Source organism: Colobus angolensis, unplaced genomic scaffold (assembly GCF_000951035.1).
Source record: "Colobus angolensis palliatus isolate OR3802 unplaced genomic scaffold, Cang.pa_1.0 Scaffold26, whole genome shotgun sequence".
NCBI lineage: Eukaryota > Metazoa > Chordata > Mammalia > Primates > Cercopithecidae > Colobus > Colobus angolensis.
The window spans coordinates 1,970,775-1,988,040 of NW_012115821.1; the positions used below are offsets into that span (position 1 = coordinate 1,970,775).

Genomic DNA, 17,266 nt, shown 5'->3' on the forward strand with positions numbered 1-17,266 from the left:
GGGGCTTACTTTGCATCATGCCTGAATTGTAAAAGGCGCTCAATCAACAGTAGTTGCTACTGCTATTATCATTATTAATTATTATTGTTACTATTCTCATTAGCTAATGGGAAAGGAATAAGATCCAAGTGGGCTCAATCAGATGATTAGAAGGCGAAGAGAAGTGTGTGCATGAAAGCCATGGAGGATGAGAAGTTTGCAGACTCTGCCGTTCCATGCTGTACAGGGAGCAGAAGACTCTAATCAACACCACCACCTCTTTGACAAGTTTGCCTGCAGCCAGGCCTGGCTCTATTGACTCATCTGCCACTACCACAGATGCCACAGTCTCCATATTGGTGGGCAGACTAATAGAAGAAAATCAGTGCAAATCCAGAGCATTTGGATAATTTCAGCTCCTTTGGTCATTTCCTAGGAGAGGTCAAAAATTGTCCTCTTTTGTCTAGGGTGGCTGAAGACCCACGTTCCTGTTGAATTTTTGCTTCCTGTTTTAATCTCTTAGCTCTTGATTGTGGAAAAATAATTGAGGAGATAGAGAGGGTTAAAGGAAAGAATAAAAGGGAATAAACATGACTTTTAGATCCATATTTAGTATTCTTTTCTGCAAGATTCACCTGGGGATTTGGCTAATCACATATTTGCAATTGGTGCTCAGCCCAGTCCCTCATATGCTGCAGGAACACCATCATTTCTCTGGCTGTGATGCACAAGTGCATTTTTAACTCTACCTTTATGGCCTTTGGATCGTTTCTGCCTACGAAAATAGAGCCAAGCAAGAATTTCCTAAGCTTCTGGGTTCTGGACTTGAAGAAGCATTTCTTCACAGAGAGTATTCAGAGAACTCACATTACACCAAATTTTAACAGTTGTTATCCGAGCTGCCAATAACTGTGAGAAAGGCTGTCAAACAAAGCCAAATGGAGTTCCTTACTGCAAGACTTCTCAGAGCCTTGAATGTGTTAATATGGAATAATAATTCCTAAAAACAGCACTTCTGGCCATCCAGTACTTTTTTTAAAATCACAGAACATTTCCCCAAAATGCTGAGGAAAGTGCCAAGATGTTTTTTTTGTTTTTGTTTTTGTTTTTTTTTTGAGACAGAGTCTCGCTCTGTCACCCAGGCTAGGGTGCAATGGCATGATCTTGGCTCACTGCAAGCTCTGCCTCCCGGGTTCACACCATTCTCCTGCCTCAACCTCCTAAGTAGCTGGGACTACAGGCGCCCGCCACCACACCTGGCTAATTTCTCGTATTTTTAGTAAAGATGGGCTTTCACCATGTTAGCCAAGATGGTCTCAATCTCCTGACCTCGTGATCTGCCCGCCTCGGCCCCCCAAAGTGCTGGGATTACAGGCATGAGCCACCGCACCTGCCCCCAAGATGGTTTTACATCTAAATTTGCTCATTGTGTCTTAACTTATGTTGACTTGGTAACCTAAGGTCATAAAATCTATTTAAGGAAAGAATTTTAAAATCCCATAATCATCCTTAGTAATACTGGTATGAAGCTTGTTCAGGACACAGAACTCTGAATCTTTAACTAACACCACAAGTCTTGAGATATATACAAAGATGGATAACTCATGCAATATCAAACACCTGAATTCTATGAAAAACATTTTTCTTAAACTCCAATGTAGACACTTGAGGATTAAAGCCAGAAGTTACTTTGACAGTTGGAGGAAAGACAGAGTGATTGGTTCTGTCCCTAAAGACATTCTCCATAAGTGGCCCCTTTTCAAACTCCATGGAGTGGACAGGTACAGGCAAGTGCCTCTTTTATATGTTCATGCTCACCCATAACCTACAGAACAGATCCGATACATATGGATTTGGTTGAAACATGTGAATTTGGCTAACGGTAATGGTTTTGTTTTGACTGCAGGCAAATACATTGAATAAAAGAATAAATGTATGTCTTGAGGAATCGGGGACTATGCTCTCCAGAAGCAGACAACTTCTCTGAAGTCTCCTCCTAGTGAACAGGGTTGATTTTGCCTGAAATCCCCTCTTCCTCCTTCAGTCAGTCAGCAAGTTTTATTTATCTTTTAGATGCCTCCATGTCTTGGGGGTTGGTGAAGGAAAGAGTCCAGACATTCTTACACCATTGGAAGGCAGATTATGTTAGCCAATTGAATTCCCTCTGTCCTCAGGACAAAATCCTGTGTCACAGGTCACTAGGTGTGGGAAGTTCTCTCTCTGCTTTGGAAATAGTAGATAGTAAGGGTCTTAAGCCTAGAGTAAAGACCATCATTGCCATAAGGGCAGAGATGGCCTTCTTGTAAATGAAACCAATACTGAGGAGAAGAGACTTGGAAGATGGCAAAGTAAAGAGTCCTGATGACAGTGTTCAAACTCTACCCTATAGGTCTTTGACCCATCTCTGCCTCTAATAAGAGGAACCAAGCAAGAATTTCCTGAGCTTCTGGTTTCTGGACTTGAGGAAGCATTTTTTTTTTTTTCACAGAGGGTTTTCGAGAGAGCCCTTGGATCTAGCCACAATTCTGAAATATATCCCTCCAAAGTTTCAACTTACAGGTGCAGTAGTGTCTTTTCTGTTTCAGCTAGTTTGAGCTGGGTTTCTAAAGCTGCAATAAGAAAGTGGCTGAATAATCCACTCCTATTCTTAAAAATTCATGCAAAATTTGCATTCTCCTTCATAATACATCCATGTGTGCTTTAAAAAGAAAAATATGTTAAATTATTTACCTTTGAGTAAAGTTGACTTTCCAGAAGGATGTGCCATGTTTATACAGTGTCTTCTCTCGCCCCTCGCTCACTGCTGAGGACCCCAGTTTTGAGTTGCATGGTTGTGGAATAAGAATGTAACAGTGCCTTTCTGAGACTTTCAGTCTTACTATCCTGAAGGAAAGAGAAGGAGAAGCTGAATGAAAGAAGATGAAGAAGAATTACATCCTAGGGAGGCTCACGTACTGGCCTCCTTTGCCTGGAGCTCCACTGACTACAATTCATAAAGCAACATGACTGACTGTTACTGAGCACTTACTATGTGCCAAATGCTTTAAATGTATGATTTTACTCCTCATAACAACCTTTGAGGAGGCTACTATTATTGCTTCTAGTTTATAATTTTTTTAAAAAAGAAACTCATTCAGACTTTAAAAAATTATGCAAGACTACAAACCTAAAAATAACAAAGGCAGAGTCAAAACCTAGACAAATTAGGAACCTAAAATCATCATTATCATCAACATCATCATTATCATGATCACATTTATTATATGCCAGAAACTGCTCAAGTGTTTTACCTAAATAATGGAACAGGTAGTTAATTTTATCCTTTTCTCAAAAATGGGAAAACCAAAATTAACTTTGCTTAAAATGACACAGCAAGTATGTTTCAAAACTAGATGATCTTGCTCCGGAGTCTACAAACTTGATAGTAGATTATTGATCATAGTTTTTTTCTTTCCTTAGCCTTTTAGGGTAGATAAAAAGGAGGAACAGTGCTTCCTTGTAAAGTAGAAGAGGCCCCAAGACCCTTATACCATTCTATCTATGTACGAGAACTTCCCATTGACAACCAAAGGTAAGAAACAGAAAACTTTGCCACAGCAAAGCCTCACCATTGTCTACATCACACTCAAAGTTGCACCGTCTACAGTCTGGCCCAATTCATGTCTTCTGATTTCACTGGGTCATGTCAAAGACCCTTCTTGGTAGTAGAATAAAAAGGGGCAAGTAGTTATATTAGTTTTCTATGGCTGATGTAACAAATTACCACAAATTTAGTGCCTTAGAAAAACAAAAATGTATTACCTTACACATCTAGATGTCAGACATTGCAGTGGGTCAGCAAGGCTGTGTTCCTTCTGGAGGCTTCAGGGGAAAATCTGTTTCCTTGCCTTCTCTAGCTTCTAGAGGCTTCTTGCATTCTTGGCTTTCGCCCCTTCCTTCATCTTTAAAGTCCACAGTGTAGTATCTTCAAGTCTTCCTTTGACTCTGACCCTTGTGGCTTCCTCTTTCCCGCATAAGGACCCTTGTAATGACATTGAGTCCACCTGGATAATCCAAAAAACAAAAACAAAAAAACAAAAAAAACCACTTCCCATCTCAAGATTCTTAATCACATCTACAAAGTCCCCTTTCCCTTGTAAAGGTAATATACTCAGAGGTTCCAAGGATTAAGATGCGGACATCTTTGAGGAGCCATTATTTTGATTCCCATATACCTTCCTCAGGGCCCAACAGACACTACTGCTTGAAAATAACTTCAAGCTTCATGATTTAAGTTTTGAGTCACATCTCTCTCCTCCAGCTCCGGATCATGGATTGGAACCAGAAGGCTCTCCTGCTGAGTCCAAGAGGGAGCTAGAGAAAGGGGTTGAGACCATTCACACCATTATCCCTTTTTCTTCTGGCCTAAAGGTCATTATCACCTTTAACACACAGCATTGCCATTTCTGGTTGTCAGATGCATTCATCTCTGGGTATTTGCTGCATCTGAAACTTCCAGAGTAAGTTTACACAGTTCTCTCTTTAATACTTGTGTTTTCAAACACAGTATGAGCAGTGATTATTTCCTTCTTTAGGTCTGAGATCACTGTGCTTTCCATACTTCATAATAGCAAGTGATTTATTTGTTTTAGAGCCTGTGTTCTTGGATTCCCTCCCAGGCTATGTTTGAATGGCATTATAGAATTTTGCCAATCTTTGTTTTCTTTGCTACAATATCAGAGAAATGGAACTGAAATACCCACAGTTTTCAGACACTTCTTAACCAATTGACTTCACTTCCATAGTAAAAAAAAAAAAAAAAAAAAAGTAAATTCTTTATTTCAGTCTCACATACAGTTATGGAGTCTCTTCACTCTCTTAAATCTTGGACTAAATGAAAGCAGTCATGGGTCAAAGTTGGCTTTAAATTATACATTCTGAAAGACGAATTAAAAAAACAAACTCTCCTTACTCACATATTAGGGCTGAGAAGAAGGGCCCTACATTTAAGAACATCATTTGTCCTAACAATAGGTATTTTCAAAGCTTTGACCAAATCTTTGGAATTCAAAGGAGACCTGGAATGGAGTTTTAAGGGAGAGCTAAGGAAAAAACTGCATTACTCTGCATAAGAAAGTGGAAGACTTTTTGTTTTTGCTTTTTTTATTTCTTTAGAGGCAGCCATAGACAATACATAAATAAATGAAAGTCATGGTGTCCCAATAAACTTTACAAAAAAAAAAAAAATGGGACGATAGCATGTACCTCAGAAATATGTAGAACTATTATGTGTCTATAGTAATTAAAAATAAAAGAGTATAAAAAGGTGAAGAACCCTTGAGTAATATCCCAAAGTAAAAAAACCGGGGCAGTATATGGCTGACGTGGTTTCGCTGTCACCTTGAATTGTAATCCCTATAATCCCCAGGTGTCAAGGTTGGAACCAGGTGAAGGTAACTGAATCATGGGGGCAGTTTCCCCCATGCTGTTCTCATGATAGTGAGTGAGTCTCCCGAGATCTGATGGTTTTATAAGCGACTGGCATTTCCCGTATTTGCACTCACTCCGTCCTGAAGCCCTGTGAAGAAGATGCCTGCTTCTCCTTTGCCTTCTGCCATGATTGTACGTTTCCTGAGGCCTCCCCAGCAATGCAGAACTGTGAGTCAATTAAACCTCTTTCCTTTACAAATTACCCAGTCTAGGGCAGCAGTAAAGAATTACCCAGTTCTTTATAGCAGCATGAGAACTGACGAATACAATGGCACATACACCTCTCCGGAGACAATTACGGCAAAGAGATTACAATATGCTGAAATTACAAATAGGTTATTAACAGGGAGTTGGGGTGGTTTAACAGGAACCCTAAGACACAAGAATGACATCAGTGAAAATAGCATCCATCTTCCCCTCCATGCTATGGCGAAGGTTTGGCAATAAACAGGACAGGTCTTAGGGTTGACCCAAGGAGCACTGCTCCTGATAAACTATGGTTGTATTCCTTTTTGAGAAGTAGGAGTGGTGGAAATCACATGGACCTGGTTAACCACTAAGACCTGGGTACAAATCCTACTTCGACCTGTTATTAACTGCAGGTCCTTGGACTACTTACTTCATCTGTGAGTCTTAGTATCCAGCTTCTCCAAACTTTATAAGGCTCAGGAAAAATACAAAAGGACAGAACGCCATGAGGGAAGGGCAGGCCCTTAATGCACGTTCCCTTCGTCTTTCTTATGCTATGGTTATTGGTTTCCCTTGGATGACCATTTAAAATAAGAGTCTGAAACACTCCACAAATGTGTGAGAGCACAGCTGCTCATCTAGCATTTCAGGTTTTCATTACGCAAACTGATAAGACTTATATTCTGTAATTGGTGCATGTTCTTTTTTTGCCTAATGACACTAATCTGTTTTTATCTTAGTCATTTAACTGAGTTTCATGATTAGCACAGGCAAGGTTTTAGGGATTTAAATCATTTGTTTGATGTTTTTGCTTTTAGGCATGTTTGATTATTTATTAAAATCGATAAAATCAGCTGTGTCAACTAGTTATTAAAACTATAATTCTTTTATTGGCTAATAGCAGGAGGGCTGAAGCAAAAGAAAAACTAAAACATTGCATGAATTCTTGATTATGAAGCAAGTTTCTATAGGGGTGGCCTACATACTTTGCATTAACTGAAGCCTGTTTAGAACAAGTCTGTTCTATCTTTAGTCAATAAGGAAAGGACCAAGTGGGTAAGCATATGTGCAACTCATGTTCTAATTTATGCTTTAAAATAAAAACAAGTTTGAAAGAAGCAATGTGTTCTGGTCTTCAGAAAAGAAATACCAAGTACGTGCTAAGGGAGAGTGGTGAATAGTATCCAAAGATGACTTCCCTCCATTCCTTCCCACCTTGTACCTGCATGTCATTCCAACCACCAAGAGGTAAATGTTCTGCCCCTTTTTCTGAATCTAGTTCTGCCTGTGACCTGCTTTGGCTGATGGAATATGGTGGGGGTGACACTCTGCCAGTTCTGGTCAAGGTCTTCAAGAGGCCTTTAAGAGCTTCCACTTTGAATGTAGAAAGCCAGATGCCACGCTCTAAAAAAGCTTGGGCCAGAATACTAAATGATGAAACACCACATGGAGAAAGAAGGACACATGGTGAAGTTCAGAGATGCAATGTGGGACAAGCAAGTAGCATCTTCTTGTAGCTCCCAGCCCAGCCCACCCCATATGGAACAGAAGAACTGCCCAGATAAGCTCTACCAGCATTCCTAATGTAAGTACTGTGAATAATAATACATTATTATCTTTTTAAGCCACTAAGTTTTGGGGTGCTCTGTTATTCATCAATATATAACTCAAACAAGGGCAGGAGGGATAAGAGAATGACCAGAGACTTTCAGGTAACTTTTAAAATAAAATATTTCACTGAAGGAGTGAATTTCTGTTGGCCCAGGATTACCTCTTCCCTTCAATGAAATTTCAACAGAAAGAGCTCCTCTTACTGAAACATTGTAGGAAAGAGAGAGAATGCACACAGATGAGAAAACATTGGTCTAGGATTCAGAGTTCTGGCTCCAGCCCAGGCTCTGCCACTCAGTGAAACAATGCTGGATAAAGCAGTTCACCCTCTGGGCTTCCATTTTGTCATCAGTCAAATGAAAAAAAGTGGCTAAGAGGGTCATTTGGCCTAGGATTTTACAGCCTTAGGTGTAGATGCTGAAACATGAACCTTATGTATTGTTTTATATGTAATCAGAGAAAGATACTCAAGGATGGATAATAGATAACGTTCTCCACAAAACTTTAAATTTGTGTCTCATTATCTGAACTCACTGCCTGTGTAATGTGGTGTTATAATTTGTTTTTAAAAACTATAACTTGTGACCAATGTAATTATGTTGCATTGTATTTTGTATGCTGACTAAATTTTAATTTGAAATTTTCAAACTTTAAAAAATGTTCTAAATATTGTAAGCTGGTTTAGGTATTTCTTTGTTTCTAACATTTTGGAAGTCTTAGAAGATAGAACTGATCTGTGCCTCCTTTAAGCTGTAAGAAAGCCTAGGTGTGAGTAGCTATGTTGTCTCTAGGATCCCTTTTAGCTCTATAAGTTGACTGTCACCCAGGTTTTCTTTCATTATTGTACCTACAGAATAATAAAGTCCATATTGAATATAATTTGTAATTTTTCTGATGTCTTTTTATGGTACCAAGACATCCTTCTGAACTGATAGGCTTCCTCAGAAATAAAAAGTTTGTCCCAAGAAATCAAAATAACTGTACAGAATGTTTCACATGTCTTGGTGATGTTAACAAAACGTTTGCCCACATAAAGAGCTAACTTACTAGCCATAGGCAGCTCTTAGACAGGTGTCTCATGTCTGTGTGTGTGCATGAACACATAAGTTACCAAAATCATAATAGTATTTTAACCCCAGTTATATAAACAATTTAGCCTCTTCTCCTCTCCTGCAAAAAGACAAAAGAAACAGAAAGAAAAAAGATGCTTTTAACTTTGTAAAAAATTAAGTACCCAAGAGAAGAAAGAAAAAAGATAGTAAATATATAAAATATATGCAAATTAAAGCAGTATAATACCATTATCACCTGTCAAACTGGCAAATTAAAAAAATTAATTCCCAATGAAGCCAAAATAAAGACATTTTCATTCTAAAAGACTGAAATAATTTGTCACCAGATACTTACTAAAAAATATATTAAAAAGTATTCTTTAAGCAGAAGGAAGATTATCCCAGAAGAACAGAGATTAAAAAAAAGAGTAAAGAGCAAAAAAAATATGGTAAATATGTGATGTCTCAAAATGAATACTGAATGTACGAAACAATAATACTAATGTCTTACTGGCTTCTGTAATATATAAAATTAAAATACACAATGTCATATTAATCAGTAGGGAATAAATAGCATTAAAGTGGCTATCACTAATGTTCATAATAAAGTTAAAAGTCCTAATATTAGACTTTGATATGTCAAAGATAGATTTAATAGCCATGTAAATACCAAAATAATATAAGTAAAACTTTCAAACGCCTAGAACAAAACGTGAGATAATAAAAACTCTTTAATATGATTTATCCAAAAACATAGAAAAGAAAAAGAAGAGAGGATAGGCTAGATAGATAGGAGACACTCTAATATATCAATAATTACATTAACTATAAGTGTACTAAATGCTCCATTTAAATGACAAAGACTATCCAACTGGATTTAAAAACAAAACAAAACACTCTATACTGTTTAAAAGGCATAAGTATAATGGTTGAAGGCAAAATATTTTTAAAAAGAGGAAAAATATATGCAATATAAAGTAACAAAATGGAAACTGTGAAAAAAATTATTTTCAGTCAAAAGTACTACTGGAGTAAACAGGGGCAAATAAATAACAAATATTTGCTCACTAGGAAAATGTAGCAATTCTAAATTTGTATGCACCTAACAACATAACCTCAAAATACATGAATCAAAAATTAACATAGTTATAACAAGAAGTAGGTAAATCCACAATCATAGTAGAGTATTTTAACATCTATTTCTCTGCTACTGTCAGGCCAACTGAACAAAATCAGTATAGATGTAAAAGATTTGAAGGATACAACTAGCAAACCCAATTCAAAGCAAGTACATAGAATACTATCCCAAACTAGATAATGCACATTCTTCACAGGTACATGTAAAATGTAGCCACAGTTGATAATAGGCCATGAAGTAACTCCTAATAAATTTCAAGAGGTTGGAACCATATAGAGTATGTTCTCTGACCTCTAGCAACTAAATTAGTAATCGAAAACAAAAAGTTAAGTAGAAAATCCATACACAGTACTTGGAGTTTAAGAAATACATGTTAGTAGCCTCTACTTCCAGCTATGACAGAGTTGATAGTTGATAATAATCCTCTTCAAAAATAACTATAAAACTGGATATACCACTGTTGGTGAGAGAATTATAAGTGACTTGATGGTTGGCTTTTCTTTGTGTTTTTATATATTCTCTGAGTTTTCTAAATTTAATATTAGTCACTTTTCATAAATTCACCAAGAATTACCTTTTCACTCAGTGACGATAAGAAGTTATTACGAATAAGCTGTCATTAATGTTTTAATTAGTTATGTCTTCTATCAGTAGTCGTTATTCTCATATGGGGGCCTTCAACGCTGTTTGATGTTACTAAAAATCTACTAATTCTTTGACCCATCAGTTCCATTTCTACAAATGTATTTCCCCAGAACACATTCACATATCTGTGCAAAGGTGGATATGCAAGAATATATACTGTATATAGACGTAAATTCTGAACTTTTATTTACAGAACACTAGACTTAAATGTCCACTTACAAAGGCCTGGTTAAATAAACTGTGATACATCCATATATAGAAGACTCATGCAGGCATTGACCAAGAGTAAAGTAGGTCTCTATACTCTGATATACTGTATGTCTTTGGTTAACTCTCTTTGTTTACAAGCAACAGAAGTTAATTCTGGCTTATGCAAGCAAAACAAAATGAATTGGAGCAATATGAGTTGATCCACAGAATGGACAGGAGCCTGGAGAGCAGAACAGGAAACAGTTACCCTAGACCACTGGGCATCAGGTATTGCTCCATCATCTTGTCTGAATTCTGGCAATGCCTTTCAAATATTGTTCTGATCCTGAGTATCTCTGGATCCGGCTGAGATTTGGTCTAAGGAGAAATAAGCTGGGTTGCATACCTAACCATTGGCTACCTGAGGACAGGGGACCTGCTTTACAATCCCACAAGGAGTATGCAAAATTAGAAAGTCGTGATTCCCCCAAAATAAAATCAGAGTGCTATTTAAGGGGGAAAGAACGCTATACAGTAGAAAATGCATCCTCTACACACTGTTAAAAGAATAATGCAAAAACAAAAAGTGTATGCATAGTAAATCACCATTTGTGTTTTTAAAAAATGGGAGAGAATACATATTACATGTATACATGTAGAACATATTCTTAAAACAACAACAACAACAACAAACACTAGAAACAACCTTAACATTGTATCTCCCATGAGGTCCTCAGGGCCCATTCCTTTCTGTATTGCCAATGACTAACACTATGTATTGCACACAGGAGGCACATAATAAATAGTGGCAGAGCGAATAAAAGGATGTAATTCTACAAAGGAGAAGAGGGATACTAGAGAGAGACTTACTTTTCATCTTTTAATGTTTTTCAAGTGCCTGAAGTTTTTATGCAATTAAAAAGGGTTAATGATAATTCATAAAGACAACACATTTTTAGGTGCCTCAAAAATTCTTTAAGAAGTTTGGGGATTGTTGTTATCAATGACCCACCACATCATCCCTCTTCCCTAAACCACCTCATTGTGTATGCACCCATACAGAGAGCCAAGCAGAAAAGGGCTCCTTGTCCAATGGAACAAACCAGCTCCAGCAGGAGAAGCTCCCCCTCTCTGCAGTGCACACATGGCAACACAGCTTCTCCAGGGCCTCGGGAAATAATGACTTATGTAAAGATAAATAGGCAAGGGTTATTTGGTCATCACGCTGGGGCTCCAGCTCTTTAGAGGTTTGCACTGATAGCAAAAACACTGTTGAGTGTCTAAATAATTTGAATGATATTAATACAAGACCCCAGAAAGAGGAAAACAACAATAGCTTGATGACAGCAAGCTGACAATGGGAAGCATTTTGTGGGCTGAGACGATTGTAAAAGCAAACAATGGTGATATTGTCCTTCTGGTGTTATTGTGTAATGCTGTAATTTATGGATGAAGTGGAATTTCAAACAAAATAAACAGACTTGAATTTGTTAACTAATACAGTAAGCATAGAACATTCTGTTATGTGAAACGAGAAATGGAATGTTTTATACACTCCTGCTATTTGCTAAACAGAAATATGTTTATATTTGGCATAACGTCTTGCTTTTGGTTTTGCTAGCTTTTTGAGAATATCCTTTTTCATTTAATCTTGAACAGATACAAAATGTGGGTGAAAGAGGAATATTGTCAATATATACCATTGTACCATTATATTATAGTTCTATAAGTTAAAATTACAACAATAATAACTTTATCTCTATCACAAGTGAAAAGGGACAGGTTCTCTTGTCCCCCTCACAGGGCGTATGATGGGAGTGCGGCTCATTTCTTCAGCGCCCCACTGCTCAGACCTCTAGAGGAGCATACCAACAGGCAGGCTGTGGGGCTCCGACCCCACGGCAGTGTCTAGGGGTGACTGTTTACAGCTCCTTAAGCCCCAGTGGACTTGTGTGCTCCTGAAGTCCCAGTGGGCGTGTGTTACTGGGTGCTCTCTTAGTTTGCCGTCTATAGACAGCTCGTGTTAGTCACCTCAGTTGGACCCTCTACCTTATCGCAAGGACAGAGGGCTTTCTGTATCCCTGGATATCTTGGCTTGGTGTACCAGAAAAATTGGTCACAAGTGGCTTAGAGAATGAGTGCAAAGTTGTATTGAGTAGAAGTAGCTCTCTGGTGATGGGGGAGTGAGACGGAGATGGTTTTCCCCTGGAGTAAGGCAGCTCAGCAGCCCCAGCTCTCCTCCCACTGCCCCAGCCAAACTCCACCTTGTCCCGCTGGTCAATGGCCTGCTGATGCCTGTCCGCCTGCTCTTCCCCCATCGGGCTCTCGATGACCAGCCACCTGTGTCTTCCCCGCGGATGCGTTACTCACCACGTCTAGCGGGTGTCTGCCCGCTAGGGCGTGGCGGAGCGGTTTTTACAGGCCCAGGATGGGGGCCTGGCTGGAAAGGGTGGGCTCGGAAAATGCAACATTTGGGCAGAAAAGCAGGAGTTCCCGTCCTCACCTAGATCCATGGGGGTGGAGCCCTAGCCAGGGACCCGCTTTCCTCTACCCCTCACTTCCTTTCCCCACTTCCGTATCATTTAAAGGGACCACGCTCTCCTCTTCCCAGTACTCCCGTATCACAAGTAAGCTATGATATCATGTTGAACTATTTAGTTGCAGTTACACTTAGAAAAGCTACTTCTCTGTAAACTATAAAAAGCAGGTTTTTATCTCAGTAAGGATTGTTAATAATAAATGACTACTATTTACGGAGTTCTTGGATTCACAAGAAGTGAGTCAGCAATGACAAATTACATATCTTATGTCTCAATGCTAAGAATAGTGCTTGGCACTTAGTAGGTACTCAGTAGATATTTGTTGAATAAGTAAATACTTCTTCTACAAGCAAGGTATTGTTTTAAGCCACGGTTACGTCTGTCAAAGACAAAACTAAGTTCGAGACAAAATGAACAAAGGCTGTTTATTCATAAATTGATGGCAAGGGAACCCATCTGCTGTCACTTTCATTTCAGCAGGGTTCCCGGGTGTTAGAGAGGAGAGTGATTTTTATAGAATGAAAAAGGATAAGCTGAGACAGCCTTTGACTGCTGAGGGTTCTATAAAGGTGAGATTTCTGGAAGCCAGGATGATTTTCTAATTGATCTTCAGGTACATTTGACCACCTTTGGTTGACTGGGAGGGAGCAAACAAGCAGTTTGGGGGACATTCTGGAAATGAATGCTAGAAACAGAAGGTTTTCCGTGGCCAGCCATTTCCTGGAACATGTAGTACTCAACGGGGTGTCTTTTTTACAGTCAAACTGTCAGGATGGTCCTTTATAAGAAGCTGACTGCTTGGGCTAGTTTCTAACATCTGGGTTCTCTCCCCCACTTCATTCTCTCTCTCAGTCTTGCTCTCTCTCTCAAAAACAAAAAGACAAACAAAAACAAACAAAAAACCTGTCACCTAATTGGCAAAAACCTCCTAGAAAAAATAAAAATAAGTCTGTTTTAAATTGAAAACAATTACTACCACTCAAAAATCCTAAGTGCAGTAAAAATAGGAGTGATATAACCTCATATGTTCATGAGAATGCATCTGATCCAAGTAAACCTGCATTTGTATACTCAAGTCTTATTCAATCATGGCTGTGGTCTTAGGACAAAGTTCAGTACTTTACTCAAGTTTGAGTGATATCAGTGAAGCATTGTCCTAAAGATTCAGGAACATGCTTTTTATAGATGTTATTGGAGTGCAAAATAGCCACTTAAAAAAAAAAATAAAAGCTTACAAGGATTCACAACCTTTCTAGTGGCTTTGTCTTTATTTATTCATTTATAAAGCAGCTATCTAGGGGGAGAGTATTAGTGACCATGGGAAATTTTAAGTAGAAATTAAATAGACCTTTGGCTTCATGCCCAGAAAAATATGTCAGTCCTGTGCAGAAAACCAGGCAAAAGATAAAAAAGATTCCATTATATCTATAATACAATCTTCTTATGGCTTTAGTACAAGTTTCTTTTCTGCTAACAGAAGTCCCTGCAGAAGGTTTAAACAATCTCAACAATTTCATTATGTGAGCGTAGCTAAATCCAATAATGTAAAAGGGCCTAGAGAGCCTTCCCATATGCTCGGTTCCATACCCTTTCCTTCTAGGGGAAGTCAAAGAACTTGGCTCTCAGGAAGCTGATTCTACTCCAATTGCCCGGAGCACAAATCTTGCATTGTTGACATCAAGCAAGCTCTCCTGAGGACACACAAAGAAGAGAAGGAGCCATTAGAATTTCTCATGACCCTGCTTTGAGCCAAATCCAGCTTCACTTAAATGAATGAAAATACTTGTTATATGGCCCAAGAAGCTACTTCGTCCATTTGAAAATTAATTAGACCGTAGCTAGATGAACAACCCTAAGATGCTTTCACAGTGTTCTCAGATGCATGACCCTGGCTGAGTTCCCAATTTTAACAAGTTTACCCTAAAGCAAAAACATGGCCTTTTGGCTAAGCTAGTGCTACAATTATAATGCTTTCCTGAGTGGCGGCAGCTAAAGCATAACCTCGCCAGAAAAGAGTTAGTTAGGAAGAGAGTAGTTAAAACTTTTGCATGCAATGCTAACAGAAGATATTTTAAAGGCAATTTTTTTTGTTTGTTTCGAGGAGCCAATTTAGTTATTCATTTCACAGCTGGGCTTGGAGAAAATGTTAAAATCTTATATATGTCATGATTCACTCTAGATTAAAACTCCTTGAGGGCACAGATTATGTTGTTCCTTGTAGTATTTTAAGTATAGTGGTACCACAAAGTTGGTAGGTTGACTGTAAGCATCAAACACAGATTCATGGCCGGGCGTGGTGGCTCAAGCCTGTAATCCCAGCACTTTGGGAGGCCGAGACGGGCAGATCACGAGGTCAGGAGATCAAGACCATCCTGGCTAACACGGTGAAACCCCGTCTCTACTAAAAAAATACAAAAAACTAGCCGGGCGCGGTGGCGGGCGCCTGTAGTCCCAGCTACTCCGGAGGCTGAGGCAGGAGAATGGCGTAAACCTGGGAGGCGGAGCTTGCAGTGAGCTGAGATCGGCCACAGCACTCCAGCCTGGGCGACAGAGCAAGACTCTGTCTCAAAAAAAAAAAAAAAAAAAAAAAACAGATTCAGATGTAAATTCTTTTTTCAAGGTGTCAACCTGAGGGTGTTCCTGGCTGGTCATTGATAAGAGAGCATCTTTGGGTAGATAAGATTCTGAGCCACTCCACTCACAAAGAGACTAATAACTACTTTAAAAAGTAATCTATACATTGCCCCATTTAAGAAGGTCCTTAATAAATATTAGGAGTGATTGTAGTATAACTGATGCCTAACTATCTGTAACGTGAAATTGAGAGAGAGAAAATCAGAGTTAGAAACACTGCATGAGAAATAAAATTCCACCCAAATTACCAAAAATGGAGAAATTATGGAAAGGGTGCCCAACTCACAACTTCTTTATTGATTAAAGAAACAAAAAGTCTTGCAAGGTGGTTCTATCACTATCATAGCTGATCAGGACAAGGACAGACATCTCATTCCGGAGGAGCTGATTCATTGATAAATGACAACCAATTGCGTTATCTCTGTGTCCCATTTGGGATCTCTCTCAATCTTTTCTGCACATGCTGTCTCTTTCTGGGCCAGCCAATTGAGGATCTTTGCATATAAATAAGCACACGTGTCAGTTGACTTCTGCAAGAAGCAGAATAATATATATCTGGTTCAAGTGTTGAGTCAGGGACAGAGACAAGAGGCCATGTCAGCTTTAGTTTTTTAATACCAAGGAAGATTATAAAAGTCTGAGAAAGAACAGTGAAGCAGGCCACCTTGTATTCTTAAGAATTTGCTCCTCTTGCCCACCTGCCTCTGTACAATTTCTCTGTTTTTGAGATTTTGGGTGGAATTTTATTTTCAATGCAGTATATCCAACTCTGATTTTTTTTCTGCCCTCAACATCATATTACAGATATTTAAGCATCAGTTATATTGTCATCCATAATATTTATTAAGGATCTTCCTAAATGTAGCAATCTACAGATTACTTTTTAAAGTAGTTATCAGTCTCTCTGTGAGTGGAGTGGCTCAGAATATCTCTCTATTCAAACACATAGACATCTGCAGATAAATAGTACTTTTGAATTTTTCCTTATATAGCTAGCTAATCATTTTAGCACAGTTTTGACTGGCCTCCCTAATTCCAGATTATTTCTATTTCCTTGTATGACCTTAACTGGGGAGTGATCAGCATCCTTTTTTATGTCGCCCCAAAGAAAGTCTTCTGGGTCTGGGCTCTCAAAAATCTCACATAGTTAGAAATCTTTGGGTGGTGCAGTACCACAACTCTGAAAAAAGAGACATTAAATACCTTCTCTCATGCTGTATATTGATAAGGACTTGTGTTGATCAATATAAATCTGGGTCAAAACAGAATCCTTTGAATTGAGTTAAAGAAGTTACATCGTTTCCTTTTGTGGAGGCACATGACTTCTCCAGAATGAAATCTTTCCCCAAGTGACATGACAGCATTAGCCACTTTTATGTTACCTGAAACCTGCTGGAGGTCGCTCCTGCTAGCAAGGAGGAAGGGTTCTGGGCCCATAACTTGGTTTCCTTGAGGCATGCTTAAATGCTTGGCTTCTCCAGATTTGCTGAGATTCCCCTTTATTGTTTCAATGAACTCCCATTTACCTGGGCTCATTCATGTTGAATTCTGTCCCCAGGATTTTGAAGTGTTTTCACCATCTGCCCAAACAACTAAAACTTTCACAGAACGTTTAACAAGTATCCAAAACTGTCGATGGTTTCGGTTCCTATCTTCTGTGTTTCCTCTTCTGCTTAGAGGAGAACTGACAGGGATCATCTTTAAAAAGTGGGTTGATGCAGTGGCTCACGCCTGTAATCCCAGCACTTTGGGAGGCCGAGGCAGGTGGATCACGAGGTCAGGAGATCAAGACCATCCTGGCTAACACGGTGAAACCCCGT

General features: G+C 38.8%; 1 long non-coding RNA gene across 1 annotated transcript; it reads right to left on the bottom strand.

Moving 5' to 3' along the window:
* Positions 1-1,075: 1,075 nt before the first annotated feature.
* LOC105515349 lies at positions 1,076-12,653 on the bottom strand. Its single transcript, XR_001002306.1, has 4 exons — positions 12,537-12,653; positions 3,781-4,022; positions 2,710-2,862; positions 1,076-2,588 (listed from the first exon to the last, which is right to left on the bottom strand). It is a non-coding gene; the product is annotated as an uncharacterized LOC105515349 (long non-coding RNA).
* Positions 12,654-17,266: the final 4,613 nt, after the last annotated feature.